This window comes from Ornithorhynchus anatinus, chromosome 12 (genome assembly GCF_004115215.2).
Source record: "Ornithorhynchus anatinus isolate Pmale09 chromosome 12, mOrnAna1.pri.v4, whole genome shotgun sequence".
Classification (NCBI taxonomy): Eukaryota; Metazoa; Chordata; class Mammalia; order Monotremata; family Ornithorhynchidae; genus Ornithorhynchus; species Ornithorhynchus anatinus.
Window position 1 is genome coordinate 20,207,711 of NC_041739.1, and position 21,845 is coordinate 20,229,555.

Consider the following 21,845-nt stretch of genomic DNA (forward strand, 5'->3'; position numbering starts at 1 on the left):
CCCCTTCCACCCTTTGAGCACTTAGGCTAGTTTTTATTTTTATAGTATTTGTTAAATGCTTACTATATGCCAAGAACTGTCTAAATGCTGGGGGAGATATAAGATAATTGAGTTGGACATGGTCCGTTTCCCACATAGGGCACACAGTCTTAATTTTCATTTTACAGATGCGGTAACTGAGGCACAGAGAAGTGAAGAGATTTAGCCAGGATCACACAGCAGACAAATGGCTGATGGGGATTAGAACTCAGGACCTCTGACTCCCAGGCCCATACTCTTTCCACTAGGCCATGCTGCCTCTGGGCTGCCCCTGGGGAAAGGGGAATCACCGGACAAGGCCAGAACTGGAAGGGGTTGTGGCATTCTCCTCTGCCCTATAATTTCAGTCAGCCTACACTTTTATCTCCCCTTGGATTTGTTCAAAGGGCCACTGCCCCAGGAATCAGTCCCTTCTGTGACCATTAGCAACACCACACCCCAAACCTCTCTGCTGACCAGATGTTGGAGCTCAATAATTAATTTTCCACACTGAGACTATTTCTCCCTGCAGCACTAGGGCTTGCAGTTCCTATAGCAACAGGCACTGCCCTGATAGGGAAAAAGCTCTCCAAATACACTACCGACAGAAAGTAAAAATCCAGGAAGCACACACCTGATCCCACATAAACATTGCTGTATTAAGAAATGAACCTCTTCTCTCTTTCATTATTCATTCTCAGCCTGGGTTTGCAGAGAAACAGCTGGTAAATGGAGATTTAATAGCTGTTCGCCCTCTTAAACTGTGAGCACGATGTGGGATAGGGGCTGGGGCCAATCTGATTATGTTGAATTGGCCCTGGGATTTATTAGAGTGCGTGGCACATAGTAAGTGTTTAATAAATACCACATTAATATTGATAATAATAATCATATAATGATAATAAGGACCAGAGGATCAGAGGGGATTGGAGAAGGAAGGAGATAACAAAACCAGGCTCAAATGACAGCCCAGTGTATTTCACGGTTACGTGCGACTGTCACTCTTGCTCAGAACAAATTTGTCAGGAGGAGGCCAGTAGAAGAGGAGACAGCATAGCAGCCCCAAAGGCACTACTCTCCTGTCTTGGGAGTCAATAATGTGACACAGATGGCCAGAGATGCAGCATACATTGTGAAATATATAACAATTCATCCAGCATCCCTTCCCCCCGCCCCACAGTAGTACATTTCATTTACTTCCTTTCCACGATAAACAAGTAGGCATGGTCATCATACACCGATTGACTAAGTGATGTAGCACTTTCCTGGAAACTCTTTCCCTTTCAGTTCTTCCTGCTCAGCACACTGACCACTCTCCCCTCCTGCCTGTCACCAGAGAAGAGGAAGTGTATCTAGCATTGAATTGGTGCCCTTGCTGCCCATCAGCAGCAAAGTTGAGATTAACGCAAACTCCCAGAAATCACAGTCCACCATTTTCCCCACATTACCCGACTCTCTTTCCATTCCACCAATGTGACATTCACAACTTAAACGAAATAAGACCCGAGACAGAAGTTAAGGAAGAGAGCCTTCTCCTTGTAGGATGTATATCTGTAACTATGGATCTGTTTCTTCCTTTCTACTACCTACTTTATTGCATTAAGTCCTGTGTCCACCATCCAATAGAGCAAGCTGCAACATATTGGAATCAGCATAGTCACTTAACTTCTCTGTGCCTCAGTTACCTCATCTGTAAAATAGGGATTAAAACTGTGAGCCCCACGTGGGACAACCTGATCACCCTGTATCTACCCCAGCGCTTAGAACAGTGCTCTGCACATAGTAAGCGCTTAACAAATACCAACATTATTATTATTATTATAGTCATTCTTATTCAATTTAACCATTCTGCCCTGGATAAGGCTAGCTGTCCTCATCACTTAGTACTGACACTTTCCTAGGCTTGGAGAAATAAACAACCTAAGACTTGGATAAGTGAACTGAGAGGTCTCCATGTTCCAATTCTTCTAAATTTAAGGGCCAGGACACTGAAAATCTATTTTGTTGCAAGTAGTGATGGTCCTCTACAATTCCCAGACAATGCTGCGATATATATACTTATATGTATCCATTCTATTTGACTGGGAAATCACAAGAATATATGAAAGACGGTCTTTAGCTCAGCTGATGTATTTGTGTTTGCAGTTTTGTTTTTGCCTCAGTCTCATGATTCTCTCAAAACGTCTACTCAAAACAGCCAAAACAACCACTCCTTTCTTGATTGCAACATTCCAGACTGTATGCCTCATTCACCCAGAGCAGGTTTTAGGAGTGGTGGCCTAACAGTGAGTTTGGGGAACAGGTTGGGAGACTTCGCAACCTTCTGTGGGACCTTGGGCAAATCACTTCACTTTTCTGTGCCTCAGTTCCCGCAAATGAAAATGGGGATCAAGGTTAGGGTTGATGCAAATTTGGTGACCCCTTTATACTAGGCAGCTCCAATGATCGCCCATTTAACCCACTCCCTCCCCAACATGAGGTTATTTTTAGCAATGGAAACTCTTCCTGATCTGCTCTAGGATTCTGCTTGGATCTTGGGAAGAGAAAGAGCAGTCTTCCAACCTGTTTCATCCAGTGCATTATTTAGACTCATGCTTCATCATTAAGGTTTCAGGACAAGAGGATAAAAGAGCAGTGAGGCATATTGGGGCATATTGGTTTATCTTGTTTCACCAATACCAATCCAGCAGCTCATAGCAAAATGGATAAGCAATGACCTCTGCCTCCAGGGAATTTTACTTCAAAGAAAAAGGCAGTTTGTGCATTATCTGAGAGTCAATCAAAACACATGAGGTCAAGTTTTTCAAATAATGAGGTCAAGGGAAAATATGTGTAAATTCATTCAATAGTATTTCAGTAGTATTTATTGAGCGCTTACTATGTGCAGAGCACTGTACTAAGCGCTTGGGATGAACAAGTCGGTAACAGACAGAGACAGTCCCTGCCGTTTGACGGGCTTACAGACTAATCGGGGGAGACAGACAGACAAGAACAATGGCAATAAATAGAGTCGAGGGGAAGAACATCTCGTAAAAACAATGGCAACTAAATAGAATCGAGGCGATATACATTTCATTAACAAAATAAATAGGGTAATGAAAATATATACAGTTGAGCAGACGAGTATAGTGCTGAGGGGATGGGAAGGGAGAGGGGGAGGAGCAGAGGGAAATGGGGGGAAAAGAGGGTTAAGCTGCGGAGAGGTGAAGGGAGGGTGGTAGAGGGAGTAGAGGGAGAAGGGGAGCTCAGTTTGGGAAGGCCTCTTGGAAGAGGTGAGTTTTAAGTAGGGTTTTGAAGAGGGGAAGAGAATTAATTTGGCGGAGGTGAGGAGGGAGGGCGTTCCAGGACCATGGGAGGACGTGGCCCAGGGGTCGACGGCGGGATGGGCGAGACCGAGGGACGGTGAGGAGGTGGGCGGCAGAGGAGCGGAGCCTGCGGGGTGGGCGGTAGAAAGAGAGAAGGGAGGAGAGGTAGGAAGGGGCAAGGTGACGTAGAGCCTTGAAGCCTAGAGTGAGGAGTTTTTGTTTGGAGCGGAGGTTGATAGGCAACCACTGGAGTTGTTTAAGAAGGGGAGTGACATGCCCAGATCGTTTCTGCAGGAAGATGAGCCGGGCAGCGGAGTGAAGAATAGACTGGAGCGGGGCTAGAGAGGAGGAAGGGAGATCAGAGAGAAGGCTGACACAGTAGTCAAGCCGGGATATAACGAGAGCCCGTAGCAGTAAGGTAGCCGTTTGGGTGGAGAGGAAAGGGCGGATCTTGGCGATATTGTACAGGTGAAACCGGCAGGTCTTGGTAACGGATAGGATGTGTGGGGTGAATGAGAGAGACAAGTCAAGGATGACACCGAGATCGCGGGCCTGAGAGACGGGAAGGATGGTCGTGCCATCCACGGTGATAGGGAAGTCTGGGAGAGGACCGGGTTTGGGAGGGAAGATGAGGAGCTCAGTCAATAGTATTTATTGAGCACTTACTATGTGCAGAGCACTGTACTAAGCACTTGGAATGTACAAATCAGCAACAGATAGAGACAGTCCCGGCCCACTGATGGGCTTACAGTCTACAAAAGTGATATGGTATTGTGGCTGAAACAGTGTCCTGCAGAGTCCAGTGTTTATACTCTTGGCTGGGTAGCCCTTGAGCACTTTGATAACTCACCCTGGCTCCATAGGACTTACGTACATGTCTTTATACTCTACTACTTCCCCTAGCTTTAATGATGGCATAAATCACTTCTTTGAAGAAAGGGGCCTTTAAATAATAGTGATAACTGTGGTATTTGCCAAGCGCTTACTATGTGCGAAGCACTGTACTAAGCTTTGGGGTAGATACAAGGTAATCAAGATGGACATAGTTCCCGTCTCACAAGAGACTCACAGCCTAAAGGTTTCAAAGATAAAGGCAGTACGTGGCCCAGAGGTGTGAGAGCTGACTGTGTACCCACCAATACAGCCTTCTTCTCAAGTGTCTGCCTGTCAGCCCTAGGTGAGAGAAATAGTATATAAACTATGGTGCACTCCCAGCTCTACCATCTGGAAGCCCTTAAACAGTTTATAAATGATCTTGCCATGAGGTAATTAGGGGGCCCAGTGTAAATAATCTCCATTCTCTTTTCTGGGCATACTTGGGGGATGGGGGAGTTAAAATAGCAAGAGAAAAATCTACCTTCTCCAGCTCTTTGCTCACTGAAGTGTACGTTGGAATAAGGTTGCCCCTAGAAACTACGTACAAAAAATTTGTAAATTTTTCCCTCTAATTATACCACACTGACTAGATATTCCCGAATCATTCACTTTATTAACTGAACTCCTGTTCCTCTGGGCCATGAGGAATAGAAAAGCTGGTCTCAGCAGCTGTTCGAAGAAGCAAACACACAGTTTTTTTAAAAAAAATCATAATCCATATTCAGATATGACTGGCAATCCAGATTTAGCTCAGCAGAGGATTCGGCAATCTGTGGTGTTACCTACAACTACTCTTTCACCCTCACTCCAGAGAGCCTCCCAGTGGGAAGAAAAGCAAGATAAAAAATCTCACCCTTTAAACAGATTGATTTACACATTCCCTGCTGCTCCTCTACTGAACTGCCTCTTAGGCACTCTTCTGACAACAAAAGAAAAAGCTAGTTTCATCTACTCAGAGTTTCTGAGGAAGGGGGTGTGGGGCTGGAGGAAAGTGGGTGGTAGATAAAGGCTTTAAGGCAAAGCTTATTATCCCTTTTCCTTCTCCACTCCCCTCTCCAAAACTCCCCTAAATCTTTTCTCTAGAGGCCCAAGATGGAAGGACAAGGGATCCCATTTTTTCCTCCCTTTGAGCTTTTCCCAAATACTTCCTTGATGTTCTCTAAACAAATAATACTCTCACCTTAAGGACAGCATGCCTTGGTCTTATCCCAGGTGCCTTCAGGAAATCCAGGACATTTGTTCCAAAGTTTAATCACTTACCCAACAAGAATCAATAAATGTGATATTCCTCTTATGAAGCAGTCATTCAGTGGCTTTTATTAAACACTTACTAAGCAGAGAGCATTGAAATAAGTACTTGGAAGAGTACAGTAGAGGGAGCAGACATGACCTCTGCCCTCAAGTAGTTTACAATCCAGTGAGGGGAGATAGACATTAAAATGAAAAGCAGCGTGGCTTAGTAGAAAGAGCACGGACATGGGAGTCAGAGAATGTGAGTTCTAATCCGAGCTCTGCCACTTTTCTGCTGTGTGACCTTGGGCAAACCATTTAACTTCTCTGTGCCTCAGTTACCTCATCTGTAAAATGGGGATGAAGATGGTGAGCCCCATATGAGACAACCTGATTACTGTGTATCTACCCCAGCACTTAGAACAGTGCTTGGTACACAGTAAGCACTTAACGAATGCCATCATTATTATTACAATAAATTATAAGTAGGGGAAGAAATTGTGTATAAAGATATGGACTCAAGTCCTCTGGGGGTGGTGGATGGATGGGATGGGTACCTAAGTGCTTCAAGGGTATGGTGTCAATTGCACAGGTGATGCACAAGCTAATAAAGGGAATGATTCAGGAATGTGCTCTCAGTGTGGTATAGTTAGAGAGGAAAATTTGTATGTAATTTCTAGGGGCAACCTTGTTCCAAAGAGAACTTAGGTGAGCAAAGAGCAGGAGATGGTAGTTTGTTCTCTTGCTATTTTAACATCTCCTGGACAAGATGTGATTTGAATAGGGCCGTGAAGATGAGAAGAGTAGCGGCCTTCCAGATGTGAAGGAGGGAGGTGGTGAGCATGGGGTAGATGGTAAGAGATGAGAATAATGCACAATATTCAGTTCCATGGATTGTATCTGTCGAGAACTTGGCCCAATGCCAGTTCTTCAAATGAAGCAGGGGGTCGTAGGGGCCAGGTTTCCTTCTCAAATTGTCTTTCTTCTCCTTCTTTGCCCCTATAACATCTCCTTTAATTAACAATGTATTTGATGATGCTGACAATAATAAAAGTAACTGTGGTACTGGTTAAGAGCTTATTATATGACAAGCATGGTACTAAGCACTGGGGAAGTTACGAGATAGTCAGACAGATTGGCCACAGTCCCTGGCCCACATGGGACTCAGAGTCTAGATGGCAAGGAGAACAGGTATTGCAATATTGAGTAGTATAAACTCAAAAGAGGCCAAACCAAAAAGAGAGAAATTATGGTCAAGAGTGCAAAGTACATGCTAAGGGAACATGCACAGCTTCAGTCCAACATCTGGTCTGCCTAAGGAGTCAAAAAATAGTTTAGAGAACATCATTAAAAAGGAAAAAATTGGACTCAAACAGCTAAAGGTCCAAAGTAACAGAATCAATCAGTGGTACTTACTGAGGACTTACATTGGACAAAGCATCAAACAAAGCACTATGGAGATACATAACCGTAACAATAATAATAATGGTATTTGTTAAGTCCTTACTATGTGCCAAGCACTGTTCTAAGCACTGGATAATGATGGTATTTGTTAAGCACTTACTATGTACCAAGCACTGTTCTAAGATCTGGGGGAGATACAAGATTATCAGGTTGTCCCAGGTGGGGCTCACAGTTTTAATCTCTATTTTACAGATGAGGTAACTGAGGCACAGAGAAGTCAAGTGACTTGCCCAAAGTCACGCAGCTGACAAGTGACAGAACCTGGATTAGAACCCATGACCTCTGACTCCCACGCCCATGCTCTTTCCACTAAGCCACAAGAGTGACTCTACAGTGAATTTACAGTCTAGAGGAGAGACACACACTTCACTTCTGCAGGTCTCAGTTCCCTAATCTACAAAATGGTTACTCATTCATTCATTCATTCAATAGTATTTATTGAGCACTTACTATGTGCAGAGCACTGTACTAAGCACTTGGAATGTACAATTCGGCAACAGATAGCGACAATCCCTGCTGAATGATGGGCTTACAGTCTAATCAGGGGAGACAGATGGACAAAAACAAAACAACATAATCACGATAAATAGAATCAAGGGGATGTATACCTCATTAACAAAATAAATAGGGTAATAAAAATATATACAAATGAGCACAGTACTGAGGGGAGGGGAAGGGAGAAGAGGAGGAGCGGAGGGGAAGGGAGAAGGGGAGGAGCAGAGGGAAAGGGGGCTTAGCTGAGGGGGAGGTTAAGACTGTGATCCCCCACATAGGATAGGGACTGTCCAACCCAACTTGCTTGTCTCCAGCCCAGCCTTAGTACAGTACCTGGCACATAGTAAGAGCTTAAAAAATATCATCATTATTATTATTTAAAAAAGTATTACATATATGTGAAGAGTGGTGGTCTATCGGATGTGAAGGGGGAGGGAGTTCCAGGCCAGAGGGAAGAAATAAGCTAGGGGTCAGCTGTGAGATAGGCAAAGTGATATTCACCACAGCCTCAGCCCCACAGCACATATGTGTATATCTGTAATTTATTTTAATGTCTGTCTCCCCCTCTAGACTGTAAATTCCTTCTGGGCAGGGAATCTGTCTATTAACTTTGTTGGATTGTGTCCTTCCAAGTGCTTAATACAGTGCTCTGTATACTGCAAGCACTCAAATACCACTGATTGATTTTGCAATCTCTTGTAGCACTAAAATATTATAATTACCAGTTATTCCCCACGCTGAACTCACCATAAGGACAGCTAAGAAGGCAGTATAAATCCCCAGCCTCATTCAATTCTGTGGCTTAAAAAAAAATCCTGTTTATCCTGCAGGAAACCAAACCACACTGCAAATCCTTTTCCTGATGAATATACAGCAGAAAACTGTTTAGAGGAAATGTATTTGGGAGTCAAGTGGCAAGCTAATCCCTTTCACTAAGGAGATTAATCAACTCATCCAAATTTTTAGAAATTATACCATCAGCAAGCAGAAAGGAAGATCAGCTCTGCACGTTTTCATCAGAAAAAATTCATTTCCATTCCCTCCAACAGGATATTGAGTTACAAGCATTAGGAGATCAGAACCTAACCTCATCAGTTAAATCATACCCTGAGGGTAGTTCCAGATCTCCTGCTAGTCAGTGCTTCAGAAATGAATAATTTCTCCTGGCTGCTACACATATTATGGGAACTGAAGCCGTTTTTCCTGTGAAGCTTAGCATAGTCTAACGTGCCGTCAGGAAAATGTGTAGTGGCCCCTGCATTATGCAGCACTTTAGAATTGAGGTTCATAAATCAGTCCCATGTATACAGCAGCTGGATTTGGGCAGGTGGCCCATCAGATAATCAGCACCCAGCCAGCACTTTGTTTTGACGTAATTCCCAGAGTCTTCAATTCCAACAGGAAATAATACCTCCAAAAGGGAAATCATGGAACCTGACATTTAGCATCTCTATCAGAAGGTGGCATGATTCCCGGGCCTTTTAGAAGTGACAGAAAATGTGGTGACCATGTTTAGAAGAAGTGTTAATGGTCACATCTGTTTCAAACCGCAGAGTTTTCCCTTTCCTTTTGTCACCACGCTGAGGGACTTGCTTAAGTTCATTCCTTCATAACAATATCTTCTTTACTGTACATACCCTGCACTAAATTAAATATCACCTATTGATTGTTCAATTGCTAATTCAACCATTTATGAAAAAGCATGGCATGATATGAGGAACCTTAAAAAGTTATTCAAAAGAAGCAATCCAAAAAATACAAACTACTAGCTTTATTATCCAGGTCAAAACCACAGAGTTGTATTTGAAATTTTGCTAGAAAAGTACATATTTTATAAAGACATTTAATATAAGCATTCAATAGCATTTATTGAGCGCTTACTATGTGCAGAGCACTGTACTAAGCACTTGGAATGTGCAAATCAGTAACAGATAGAGACAGTCCCTGCCCTTTGATGGGCTTACAGTCTAATCGTATTTAACAGCTTTTGGGGTGGATAACACAAAATTCAACCAATATTATCTTTGCAAAAATTTTATTTAAAATCTCAGCATGATTCTTGGTTATTTAAAAGTGTCTGATCCCTTAGTAATGTCTTCCTTGTAAACTGCAATTCCAAATGCTTTAGTGTCACATTTTTGTTCTTCTGCCAAGTCCTAAGATTGAGTAACAATTGCTGGCCATTAGATTTTTCCTGAAAATCAGTCCTTATAATTACATTCCCTACCTTTCTATGTGTCTATTGAAATAGTTCAACTATCTTTTGTCCTGCTTTAATAGCTCCTCTCTGCTGGTTCTTTCAGATAATCATATTGATAAAGTAAACTGATGAACACAGGACCAGCAGAGCATGACAGGGAGAAAAGACTCTGCCAGTCATTGTGAATGACAATGAGGAATCCAGGTCCACTGAATACTTGTGCAGTAGGGTGGCAAATTTGACTTCACTTTGAAGTGAAGCACAATGAACACTGAATTCTATGCTGTCTTAATACAGTTTTGGTGATTCCAAGGGTCAGGGACTGGAATCCATGGAAGAGGTAGATGGCAGCGGCAGTGTAAGTTAAAAGAAAACACAAACCCAAAGGCTGGGATGGGGGTAGTGAAGCGTTGGGTATGGAAAAAGGACTGGCCTAGTGGAGGATGGGGATTCTTAGGCTGAGAAAAGGCTGAAAGAGGTTGAGGAAATTGAGGATGGGAGGGTCAGGCTTGGAAAAGTGAACAGTGAAGCAGGGGAGCCATGGTTTCAAAGAGGCTTTCATACATGGGTTTTCAAATGTGTCCATAGAAGGGGCAAGTTACATACAATAATATAGCTTGCCGTGCCCCAAGTTTTTCAACATAAAGTGAAATTCTGCACAGCATGGTGTAGAGGATGGCGTACGATCCTGGGAATTAGAGGGATCTGGGTTCTAATCTCGACTCTGTCACTTATCTGCTCTGTGACCCTGGGCAAGTCACTTAACTTCTTTGTGCCTCAGTTACCTCATCTGCAAAATGGGGATTAAGACCATTTAGGAGAGGGACTCTGCCTAACCCGATTTGCTAGTACACCCCCAGCGCTTAGTACAGTACGTGGTATGTAGTAATCAATTGAAAAAAACCCCACAGTCATTATTACTATTTATTATTGTCATGGAATCCAAAAAATTAACTTAGAGAACAGAGCAGTGTGGCCTAGTGGAAAAGGCACGGGCCTGGGAGTCAGAGGACCCAGGTTCTAATCCTGGCTCTGACACTTGTCTGCCCTGTGACCTTGGGCAAGTCACTTATTGTCTCTGTGCCTCAGTTTCCTTAACCTTAAAATGGGCATTCAATATCTGTTGACCCTCCTACTTAGGTGGTGAGTCCCATGTGGTACAGGGGTTGTGCCCAAACTGATTAACTGGTATCTATCACAAGCACTAGAACAGTGCTTGACACATAGTGTGTAACAAATGTAATAATAATTAAAAAAAGATAAAATATGCTAGGTGGCATCAGGAAGAATCACTCAGAACCCCAACAGTCATAGAGATTTAATTGACGACCTTCCAGTGCTTGAAAGTATAACCACATCAGATGATGTGGCGCCTACCTCTGAGAACAAATCTGGGAGGAACAGAATTCCATTGCTTTGTCTTTTTCTATAGGGAGCATCCAACAAGCTCTAAGAAATTATTTAGAAACCCAAACCCACAGGAATATTTTAAGACCTCAAAAGATTCTTGCAGATGGAGTTTAGGTAAAGTTTCATAACAATCCACTCTCCTCTTCTTCTTCCTATCAGGGAAGCTGCTTTAATCATTCATACACATATTGTTATATAGTTTCCTCTCTTTGATGTTGTTGAAGGCTTTTAGAAAGAAAGTAGGTAGAGAATTATATTCAAAAACATTCAGTGCACTGGGATCTGACCAAAGTGCCTACAGTTGCAAAGAGAAAAATCTAGAAGAGAAAACTATTCATTCTGTCATTTGCTTTCAGTGACTCGCTTGGCAATTTTCTGAAATGGACCACATACAGCTATTAAAGTTTCCTATAAAAACTCTCAGCAGTATTGACTTGTCAATTCCCTAGGCGTTTCCTGGAAGGATTTAGTTTTTCCCTTACAGCTGCTACTTCTGATATTCTAGGGCAGCAGAGACCATTGCGGGGTGAGAAGCTCCTTAGTATCTATATTGCAAATCCTCCCCAAGGAGGAGAAGGGAGACTGGGGGAAGAAGCGAAGCAGAAGATTTATCTGCTCCCAGGCACAAACATATCTGGCTATGTTTCTGATGAGCCCACTTTGGTTGGTAAGGAATAGACCAATATTTTCAGAGTTGACTGAAACTACAAACTCCATTGTGTTATAACCTACCAAGTGTTAAATACAGTGCTTGGCACAAAAAAGTAAGCATTCAATAAATAGCATTGATTGATTGAATGTGTACCATCAGGTACAATTAACTATAATCAAGTAAAAAAATGTATCATCTAGTCATCTACGGTTTTTAAGAAAAAAGCAGAAAGAGTTTCCACCATAGTTTCTTGAGAATTATTGATTCTTACACTGAGTCCTACTATATCTAAAGTCTTCTGAAACCACAGGGTTTACAAAGTTTGACCTACTGTGTGCAGAGCACTGTACTAAGCGCTTGGAAAGTATAATTCGGCAACAAATAAAGGTAATCCCTACCCAACAATGGGCTCACAGTCTAGAAGGGGGGAGACAGACAACAAAACAAGCAGGCAGGCATCAATACCATCAATATAAATATATACTTACAGATATATATCATCATTAATAAATAGAATAATAAATAAGTACATATATACACAAGTGCTGTGGGGTGGGGAAGGGGGTTGAGCAGAGGGAGGGAGTCAGGGTGATGGGGAAGGGAGGAAGAGCAGAGGAAAAGGGGGGCTTAGTCTGGAAATTTTCAATAGTGATGTGCCATCTAATGCATGGAGAGTGGTGACCAGCACTGCATTCCCTTTATTCTCTTTCCTCTTCTCCCATGTCTACTTTGACTGTGAGCCCCATGTGGGCCAGGGACTGTGTCTGAACTGATTCTATTGCAGCGACACCAGAATTTAGGACTGTGCTTGGCACATGGTAAGTGCGTAACTAATACCACAATCATTAAGACCCACATCCTTCTCCAAATTCCTTCACCCTTTATGATCTAAGAGAAGGAGTTCAGAGGACTCACTTTTACAGTACAGCTTCAGTTATATTGTTCATTGTGCAAAACTAGCTGAAATAAAATCCCATTTTCTTGCTTAGCAACGAGGTTCAATTATGGCTTTGTGTTTGAGGGGGAATGTTTTCCACGGTTGAACAAAACCGGTTTCTTCACTTTAATTAAGGTCTGGTTCAGGGTTGATTTTTCCCATCATCTGTCCTAAATCATGGTCCACATGAGAAACCTAATATATCTCCAGCAGAAATGAAATGAGGGGGAGGGAAAACAGAGACAGAGAATTCCTTCTTCCACTAAAAAGCTCTTGGTTTACAGAAAGGATTCACCACTGAGAAAATGTTTTCTTGCTCACTTCCACCTGTCCAGGCTGAGGCAGAATGAAAGTGAAGACCTTACCTATCAGAGTTCAGGGGAAAAAAATTCCACAAATGCCTCATAGGTATCAGGGCCTTCTTCAAAGTCCTAATGAAAACCCGGCCCCCAACTGTCTTCTCTTGAATTCATATCTACCACCTCAGCACTTGCCCAGTCAGCCAGTCTCAGAATTTTGGTATATTTATCAATGAATTTTGGTATTTGTTAAGTGTCTACTATTTGTCAAGCACTGTTCTGTGTGCTAGGGTAGAAACAAGTTTATCAGGTTGGACACAGTCTTGGTCTCACATGGTCCTCACTGCCTGAATATGAGGGAGAACAGGTATTCCATCTCCATTTTATAGATGAGAAAACTAAGGCCTAGAGAAGTGAAGTGACTTGTCCAAGGTCACACAGCAGACAAATTGCAGATCTGGGATTGGAACTCAAGTCCTCTGACTCCCAGGCCCATGTTCTTTGTGCTAAGCCTCACTGCTTCTCTCTAGCCCATGCTGCTTCTCAAACGTTTTCCTATTTAAGCACTTAATTATTCATTACTTTCCATCTCTCCATATTTTTTCTCTATCTCTGGAAACTTTTTGTGTGTCTGCCTACTCGCCCACCTCCCATCTTGATCATAAGATCCCCCTGATCAGGAATTGGGATTTTAACCTCTGTTGTACTCTCTCAAGGACTTAGCATTTATTCATTCATTTAATTCATTCAATCATATTTATTGAGCACTTACTGTGTGCAGAGTACTGTAGTAAGCACTTCGTAGTGTATGATACAACAAGAAATAGACACATTCCCTGCCCACAACAAGCTTACAGTCTAGAGGGGGTAGACAGACATTAATGGAAAAAAATTACACATATGTGCGTGACTACTGTATATATTGTTATACTGAGCGCAACACTGTTGATTGATAAAGGGAAGCAGGGTTACGACGTGTTAACATCATACCACGGCATCACCATTCAGGGAAACAAGCTTTGTGCAAATGATAGCAGAAGAAAAAGAAGGCAGATACACCAGTCCTTTCCCTACTGAAACACTGACTGACTGCAGTGACAATATTCACCCTCAGGTCTAGACTGTTTCCTGGTAGCTTCCGACTACGCAGTTGATTAATACAAGATGGAGAAAAAAGCAAATTATCCTTCCTCACATTTTCTTTGATAACCTCAGTTGTAGCTCTGAATCTCCCATCCTGGAGCTGCCAATCGTTTTACTGCTTTGCAGCACTGAGAACACACAGCCCTCTAACTTCTTCTTAAGGAAGCAGTAAGGATTAAATGGGCTTCTGCAAATATTAACATGTTCCTTGCATCATCATCATAATCAAGTAGAGGCCTGAGGAATGGCAAATTTACTTAATGCTACAATTAACAAATTAAAGAGTGAATTTTAAAATTTATTTTAAATGTAGTGAATATTTAGATGATAATTAAGCAAGCATCAGGAGACAGGGCTGAGGTTTTTTATTCCTGTTTGGTTTTTGTGACTTATATTGACAGCCATGTGATAGATTAGAAGGGGTCGTCACTCCAAATATCAGATTTTAAAGTGATGCTTTTTCTCTTGTGGAAAAAAAAGGGGTTCCAGAAGTCTTATCTTAAATTCTGGGTATAACACAGGCCCTTAAGACAGAGAGGGGAAGGGAGAAATTATACTGCTTGTAGCCATGTAGGCATATTTGAGGGGCTAGAGCTCAACCAGATTAAACTAGTTTGCATGAGCAACAATGGAACAAAAACAGCAATTTCATGAAAAAGAGATCTACTCATTTCTCTGTTATGCTTTGGAATAGAAAAAAATAAAGCCTAGATATTAAAAAAACTGAATATTTCCAACCAGAATATAGTTGCTCAACAGATCAATTAGTTGCTCAGAACCTAATAATCAACTATGTTTTCTAGCAATCATTTCATGATCTAATAAAAAAACACTACTTTGGTTGAGTCACTTGCCTGCATTAACTGCCCACAAGCAGGATCCCAATAAAAACACTTTTAAATGTCAAGTTAATAAACACACTGAAAGTCCTTCTGAGAGATGCTCAAGGTCACATACTAATCTCCACGGGAAGGCCTTTTGCACAAACATATTAGATCTAGGCTCAAGACGTTGTTTTGGGGAAGTGGGCTTTTAAGGTCTGAGAGAGGAATCATCTTTCTGTTCAAAGCCACCTTCGAAGGCTTATTACCATCACATCTCCTCCAGGAGGCCTTCCCCAGTGAAGCCCTCTTTTTCCTTCCTCCTTCTTCCTTCTACATCACCTCTGCACTTGGATCTGTACCGTTCTAGCACTCGATATTCACCCCACCCTCAGCCACACAGCACTTACGTACAAACAGTAATTCATTTATTTATTTTAACGTCTGTCTCCCCTTTCAGCCTGTAAGCTCCTTATGGACAGCAAACATCTATTAACTCTGTTGCACTGTACTCTCCCAAGAGCTCAGTACAGTGCTCTGCACACAGTGAGCGTGCAATAAAGCAGTGAGGCCTTGGGAATGGAGCATAGGCCTGCGAGTCAGAAGGTCATGGGTTCTAATCCCGGCTCCACCACGTGTCTGCTGCAGGACCTTGGGCAAGTCACTTCACTCTGCCTCAGTTACCTCATCTGTAAAATGGGGAGCGAGATCTGTAAAATGGGGACTGTGTTCAACCCAATTTGCTCTTAGGCACCCCAGGGTTTAGTACAGTGCCTGGCACACAGTAAGTGCTTAACAAATACCATAATTATTATTACTATTAGAGCACGAGCCTGGGAGTCCGAAGGATCTGAGTTCTAGACCTGGCTCTGCCACTTGTCTGCTGTGTGACCTTGGGCAAGTCACTTAACTTCTCTGTGCCTCCATTACCTCATCTGTAAAATGGATCCCCACATGGAACAGGAACTGTGTCCAACCTGATTACCTTGAATTTATCCCAGTGCTTAGAACAGTGTCTGGCACTTAACAAATGTCATTTAAAAAAATGAATCCTTGGTGTTTGTTTACCACAAAGACCCAGAGCCTCTTACAAGGGCTAGTGGGCTTACAAGAATTCTCTTTGAAGAGGAAAGAAATACTTTAAGGGAATAACCATGGTGAGCAACATTTATTCCACTCAACAAGCCTAGATCTAAGGTGGCAACTCAGCTAAATCTAAATTTAAATCTAATTTTTTTTTTTAATTTAAGCTCTATGTGCCAGGCACTGAACTAAACAATGGAGTGGATTCAAGCAAATCGGGTTGGACACAGTCCCTGTCTTGCATGGGGCTCACACTTGACCCCCATTTTACAAATGAGATAACTGAGGCACAGGAAAGTGAAGTGACTTGCCCAAGGCCACCCAGCAGACAAGTGGCAGAGCTGGGATTAGAATCCAGGTCCTTCTGTCTCCCAGGCCCGTGCTCTATCCACTACTCTATGTTGCTTACTTATTTCAATAGGTTACATATGAATTCCATTGGTTGCCTGAGCACTGAGTGCTCTAGCCATGTTTCACAACCATGTCGCCCAGCTCTGCTCGTAACACTCAGACCTAGAAGGTCAGAAGCTTTCCCTCCAGAAATCCCAGTCCCGACCTAAAGTCCATATGTTTCTGGGCTAGAATATGCAAGAGTGGTTTTTAAGGTGGTATATTTGTAGATTGCATTTAAGTTAATTGTTGATCTGCAAGGATCTTGCGGCCTTTGTTGTGTCCCTGAGTGGCAGGCAGAGTTTCGGAGCTTGATACTGCTCACAGTATAATTTAAACAGGAAACAATGATCCCATAAAAAGTCCCATGTGGCCCAAGGACCACGGATACATGCTCTTGACCTAGATTCAGCCAGGCGTCAGCTATGTTAGATGTCGGATGAGGGATTGGGATGGGAATGGGGAAAGACAGGATGAAGAAAATTTACAAAATATTTTTGGAATAAATCAACATTAATCCAGTTCAGTGTGCCTGAAGACCTATGCTTTTAATCCACATGAAATTACACAGGCCAAATATACTGGATGTAGCAAAATGTACCAGTATCTCATGATGCATTGCAATTAATAATAATGTTGGTATTTGTGAAGCGCTTACTATGTGCCGAGCACTGTTCTAAGCGCTGGGGTAGACACAGGGGAATCAGGTTGTCCCACGTGGGGCTCACAGTCTTAATCCCCATTTTACAGATGAGATAACTGAGGCACCGAGAAGTGAAGTGACTTGCACACAGTCACACAGCTGACGAGTGGCAGAGCTGGGATTCGAACCCATGACCTCTGACTCCAAAGCCCATGCTCTTTCCACTGAGCCACGCTGCTTCTCTAATAATAATGTTGGTATTTGTTAAGCGCTTACTATGTGCAGAGCACTGTTCTAAGCGCTGGGATAGACACAGGGGAATCAGGTTGTCCCACGTGGGGCTCACAGTCTTAATCCCCATTTTACAGATGAGGTAACTGAGGCACAGAGCAGTTAAGTGACTTGCCCACAGTCACACAGCTGACAAGTGGCAGAGCTGGGATTCGAACCCATGACCTCTGACTCCAAAGCCCGTGCTCTTTCCACTGAGCCACGCTGCTTGTTGCTAAATCTAGATGTGTTTGATATTGATAGGGAAGGGAGAGGGAAGCAGGGATTTAAGATCTTTTTCTGATGTGATGTCATAACACTGCAGCCAAAGCATTTCTTCATTTGGTCAGTTTGGGGCAAAAGTTATTTGCTGTGCATAAGGTTTGCCCAGTCATTCCAACCCATCTTCCGAGATGCCAGGGAGCCAGATCTGGCCCTAAATGAAACCAGCTGGAAATCTAACAACTATGGCTTCGTTGGGTCCAAATGGTTCTGAATTAGAATAATAATGTTGGTATTTGTTAAGCGCTTACTATGTGCCGAGCACTGTTCTAAGCGCTGGGGTAGATATAGGGTAATCAGATTGTCCCACATGAGGCTCACAGTTAATCCCCATTTTACAAATGAGGTAACTGAGGCACAGAGAAGTGAAGTGACTTACCCACAGTCACAAAGCTGACAAGTGGCAGAGCGGGGATTCGAACTCATGACCTCTCACTCCTTTTTCTATCCCTGGGACTGAACTATGAGAGCAAGCCCCAGGAGTTTCATGCCTGAGTTCTTAAAGGTATTTAAAAATATATATACATGAAAAAGGTGGCTCTGCCACGGAGCATCCATTCCAACACCCTTCTGTCTAAAACGCTAACTGCAGCCTTCCTTTGAAACAGATCACTCAATAGGGGATAAGAAAAAAGAGGTTAGTGACAAGGCAAAAAAAGGGGAAAAAATCAACATGCAAACTGCACCATAGTTAATCCCAAAATACTCTTGCGATGCCAGCATAAGCAAGGATTTCATTTAAAAATATTTGGAAAAGAAAACATCACTAATTCTGAAGCTGCCTTTATGCAGACATCAGCTCTGAAGAAAACAGCAAGAAAAAGTATTGGCTGCCTTGAGGTGGAGTGTGTTTGTGCATGCAAACGTTTGTGTATATATGCTCATTCTGGTGGGGTTGAATTTGGAACCATCATTTAAGGAATGTTCTGGAGACAGGCAGTCTTTACGTTTAGTCAGCTGAATCTGCCTCTAATAATCTCTCCCATGCCGCACTTCCTCTGTTTGCAGAGCATGCAATTCTCAGCATGTAGTGTTTATTTTCAAAAGAAATTTCCATTACCAGCCTCCCCCCCCGCCCCACGCAACCAACACACACACAAACACACTCTGTTCAAGGGTGACATCACAGTTTTCTAACACACTAGAGGAGTCCTGTTCCCTATCAGCAGAAGGGAAGAGAATGAAGGAAAACTAGTAGGGTAGAAATTTACTTAACATTCTAGTTTCACCAGAACAATTCAAAGTGATAGAGAGAAGAACAAGATTTTTAAAATGATTAGTCTGTCCTGGGAGTGGCCTCCAAAGGCTGCTGAATCAGTTTTTTTTGGGGGGGGGAAGCATAAAATACTTGCTGAAATATTTATTTAAAACTTCCAGTTTCTGGCTTTAAACCAGAATAGCACATAAACGTTTTTTAAAACAACAGGATCCATTTGTTTTCCTACATCGCCATCTCCCCTGGCTCACCATCCCAGCAATTTAATTTGGGGACTTAGCGCTTCTAACAGTTCTGCTTCTGACAAGCACACTGGAGCCGGTCTTTAGAAAACATTTGCTCTAGCCTTTTTACAGGCTCCAGTCTGGCTTCCACACCACTGCAATGAAAGCTTTAGAAATGGACTACTTTTCTGACTTCCTTTCATATCTAAAACCCATAAAGATATTCACAAAAAGATGCAAAATTGACTGGCTCTCGGCAGCAGATCCTGACACAAGAGAAACAAGTTAAAACACAAAGCATACCCACCCCCCCCCCACAAAGTCAGATACCCCACAATCTGTATGCTTAACACCACTCCTCTGCAGAGAGATCTCTCAGCCATCATTAACACAAGAAATGTAATGAATTATTGCAAAACGGGGACTTACTGCACATGAAAAATAAACTCAGGAGAAAGCTGCCGCTATGGTCTTTTCACTCTTTCCTGCCCCTCAGCCCCTCTGCCCCTCTAGAGTCAGGGCCGTAATTTGTCCTTTAAAAATTATGTAGCCAGGCACACAATAAGCAGGCACTCACTTCAGGTTCTCTTCATTCCCCTCCTTCGCAGTTGCAATCTCCCAACTGATGTTATCTGAAGGTGAAACAGCTTTTATCCCCTTACATTTCTTAGTGGTAGGACTGACGCTCCTTGGACAGCTATCAGTTACACAGAAAAAATAGACAAGCAGAGAAAACACACCCCCCGGCTTGATTCTGTAAGGTCTCAACTCGATGTTCTCGGTCGAAATGGCTCTCTAGCCGGTCATTTCCATTCTGTGTGAAGTTCCAGAGCATTAAGACATCTGTTTTTCATAAACCAAGCAGCAACGGCAAAGCTAGGATTATATTTTGTCCAGCAGACGGCATTCCCTAAAAACCAATACGACAACTAATCCCAGGCACGAAAGAGCTTGAAAATAAAAGCCAAATCCGTGCCCAGTTCCAAAACAATCTCCTGAGAGTAGATGACTAAGTGTTCCTGTAGCCAGCCTGTAGCCAGTAGAAATGGATTACTTCACTGACTTCCTTCGCATCTAAAACCACACATTCACAGAAAGATGCAAAATGACCGTCTCTCAGCTCAGATCCTGACACAAGAGGAAAAACAAGTTAAAACACAAAGTCCCTCACCACACACAGAGTCAGATAGCCCACAGTGTGCAATGGGCCAATCACGTCGCAAATAGATTTATAAAAAAGGTGTTTGGCTCAGTTTTCACTCCAGCTCATGAAAACAAATCCCCAGCCCTACTACCCTCCCCTGACTCCTTGCCAATTTTGCCACTATAAACATTTATCCCAGTACCATGTTTCCGGGGGAAATGGCTTGAGAAGAATGACATGAAGCTGAAAGGCCCAGCCTTAGTTCCGTCAATCAGTGGAGAGTACATTACTAAGCTCTTGGGAGAGTGCAATACAACAGAGTTAGCAGACATGTACCCTGCCCACAACGAGTTTACAGTCTAGAGAGTCAATGAGATGGAATACTGATCAATCAGTGGTGTTTACTGAGCACTTCCTGTGTGCCGAGCACTGTACTAAACACTTGGAAGAGTACAAAAAATGGACTTGGAAGACACAGTCCCTCTCCTCAAAGGGCGTACAGTCTATAGGAGATGCTAATAATGCAAAAAAAATACTGAAAACAAATCAGCAAAAATTGCGTATTTTGTGCCAACGAAGATGAGACAAATGTGTCTCAAATAGGTTTGAAATCAATGGGGTGGAAATCAATCAGTGGCATATTTATTGAACATCCCTACTGCATACAGCACACTCTACTAAATTCTTGGGAGAATAAAGATGGAGTTTCTTGTCAAGAATGATGACTGTATCTTGATCCCAGCTTTTCAGGACTGAGAACATGAGCAAAGGAAGTACTCAGAGTGCTAGTAGTGGTTTGCTCAGTGTCACTCACAGTGTCTTGTCCCTTCCAGTCTTGTTCCCACTGGGGCAATGGATACAACAAGCAAATAGGAAGGCAGGGGTGTAGCACACTGCAAAATGCACACAAGGGTAATTTCTTATTTTATTTGGAGGGCCCATTAACAGCCAAAGTGACTGCAGCACAGGGCTGATCCAGGGCCACAGTGCCACAAGTTGGCAGGCAGTTGCCTTGATGGTCAGGGTTTCACCGTCCTTGTTAGCCCCCTACATTTTGTGATACCTGCTATGTTCTGTCCACCTCATGAAATGCCCTGGGTGATTCCTTGGTTAGAAACCTGCACCACTGATGGCCCAGACTCAGCAAGTACTCCCTTGGCAGGTCTGGAACTAGGATCCAGGTCTCCCGATTCTTAAGGCCTTGCTCTTCCACTGGACCTACAATCAATCAACTGTATTTATTGAGCGCTTACTGTGTGCAGAACACTATATGAAGCACTTGGGAGAGTACAATACAACAATACCACAGACACATTCCCTGCCCACAATGAGCTTATTGTCTAGACCAGGAGATAGACATTGATATAAAGAAATAAATAACAGATATGTAATTCTGGTAGTTACAGATGCAATCGGAATCTACTCTCTGCTTCATGAGGTCATGAGAAAAGGAGGACCTAGAAAAGGTAGAATTTTATCTCCGTTTCTGAGATAAGGGAAGCAACTGTCCAAGGTCATGAGGCACCTAGAGCCAGAGCCATGCGGGGTAGCCCAGCCTTCTTTTTCCCCAAAGCTCTGCTCCTTCTGACCATTCCCATGGCTTTAGTCTCTACCACCTCTTTTCTCTTTCTGGAAACTTTGGGGGGTACTCAATATAAAACTCCATCAACAGATGTTAGAGGGTAGCCACCGGTATGCAAAGCACTGCAGTGTATAGCAGAGGTCACCCTGGGAGAGAACATT

At 42.8% G+C, this 21,845-nt stretch overlaps 1 protein-coding gene across 1 annotated transcript in view; it reads right to left on the reverse strand.

The window, feature by feature from the left end:
- TRIM2 (tripartite motif containing 2) overlaps nt 1-20,075 on the reverse strand; it is a 54,994-nt gene extending 34,919 nt beyond the window's left edge. Inside the window, 1 exon segment of the mRNA XM_029076978.2 lies at nt 19,536-20,075. The gene's annotated coding sequence lies outside the window, so the exon portion shown is untranslated.
- Between the last annotated feature and the right edge of the window lie 1,770 nt (nt 20,076-21,845).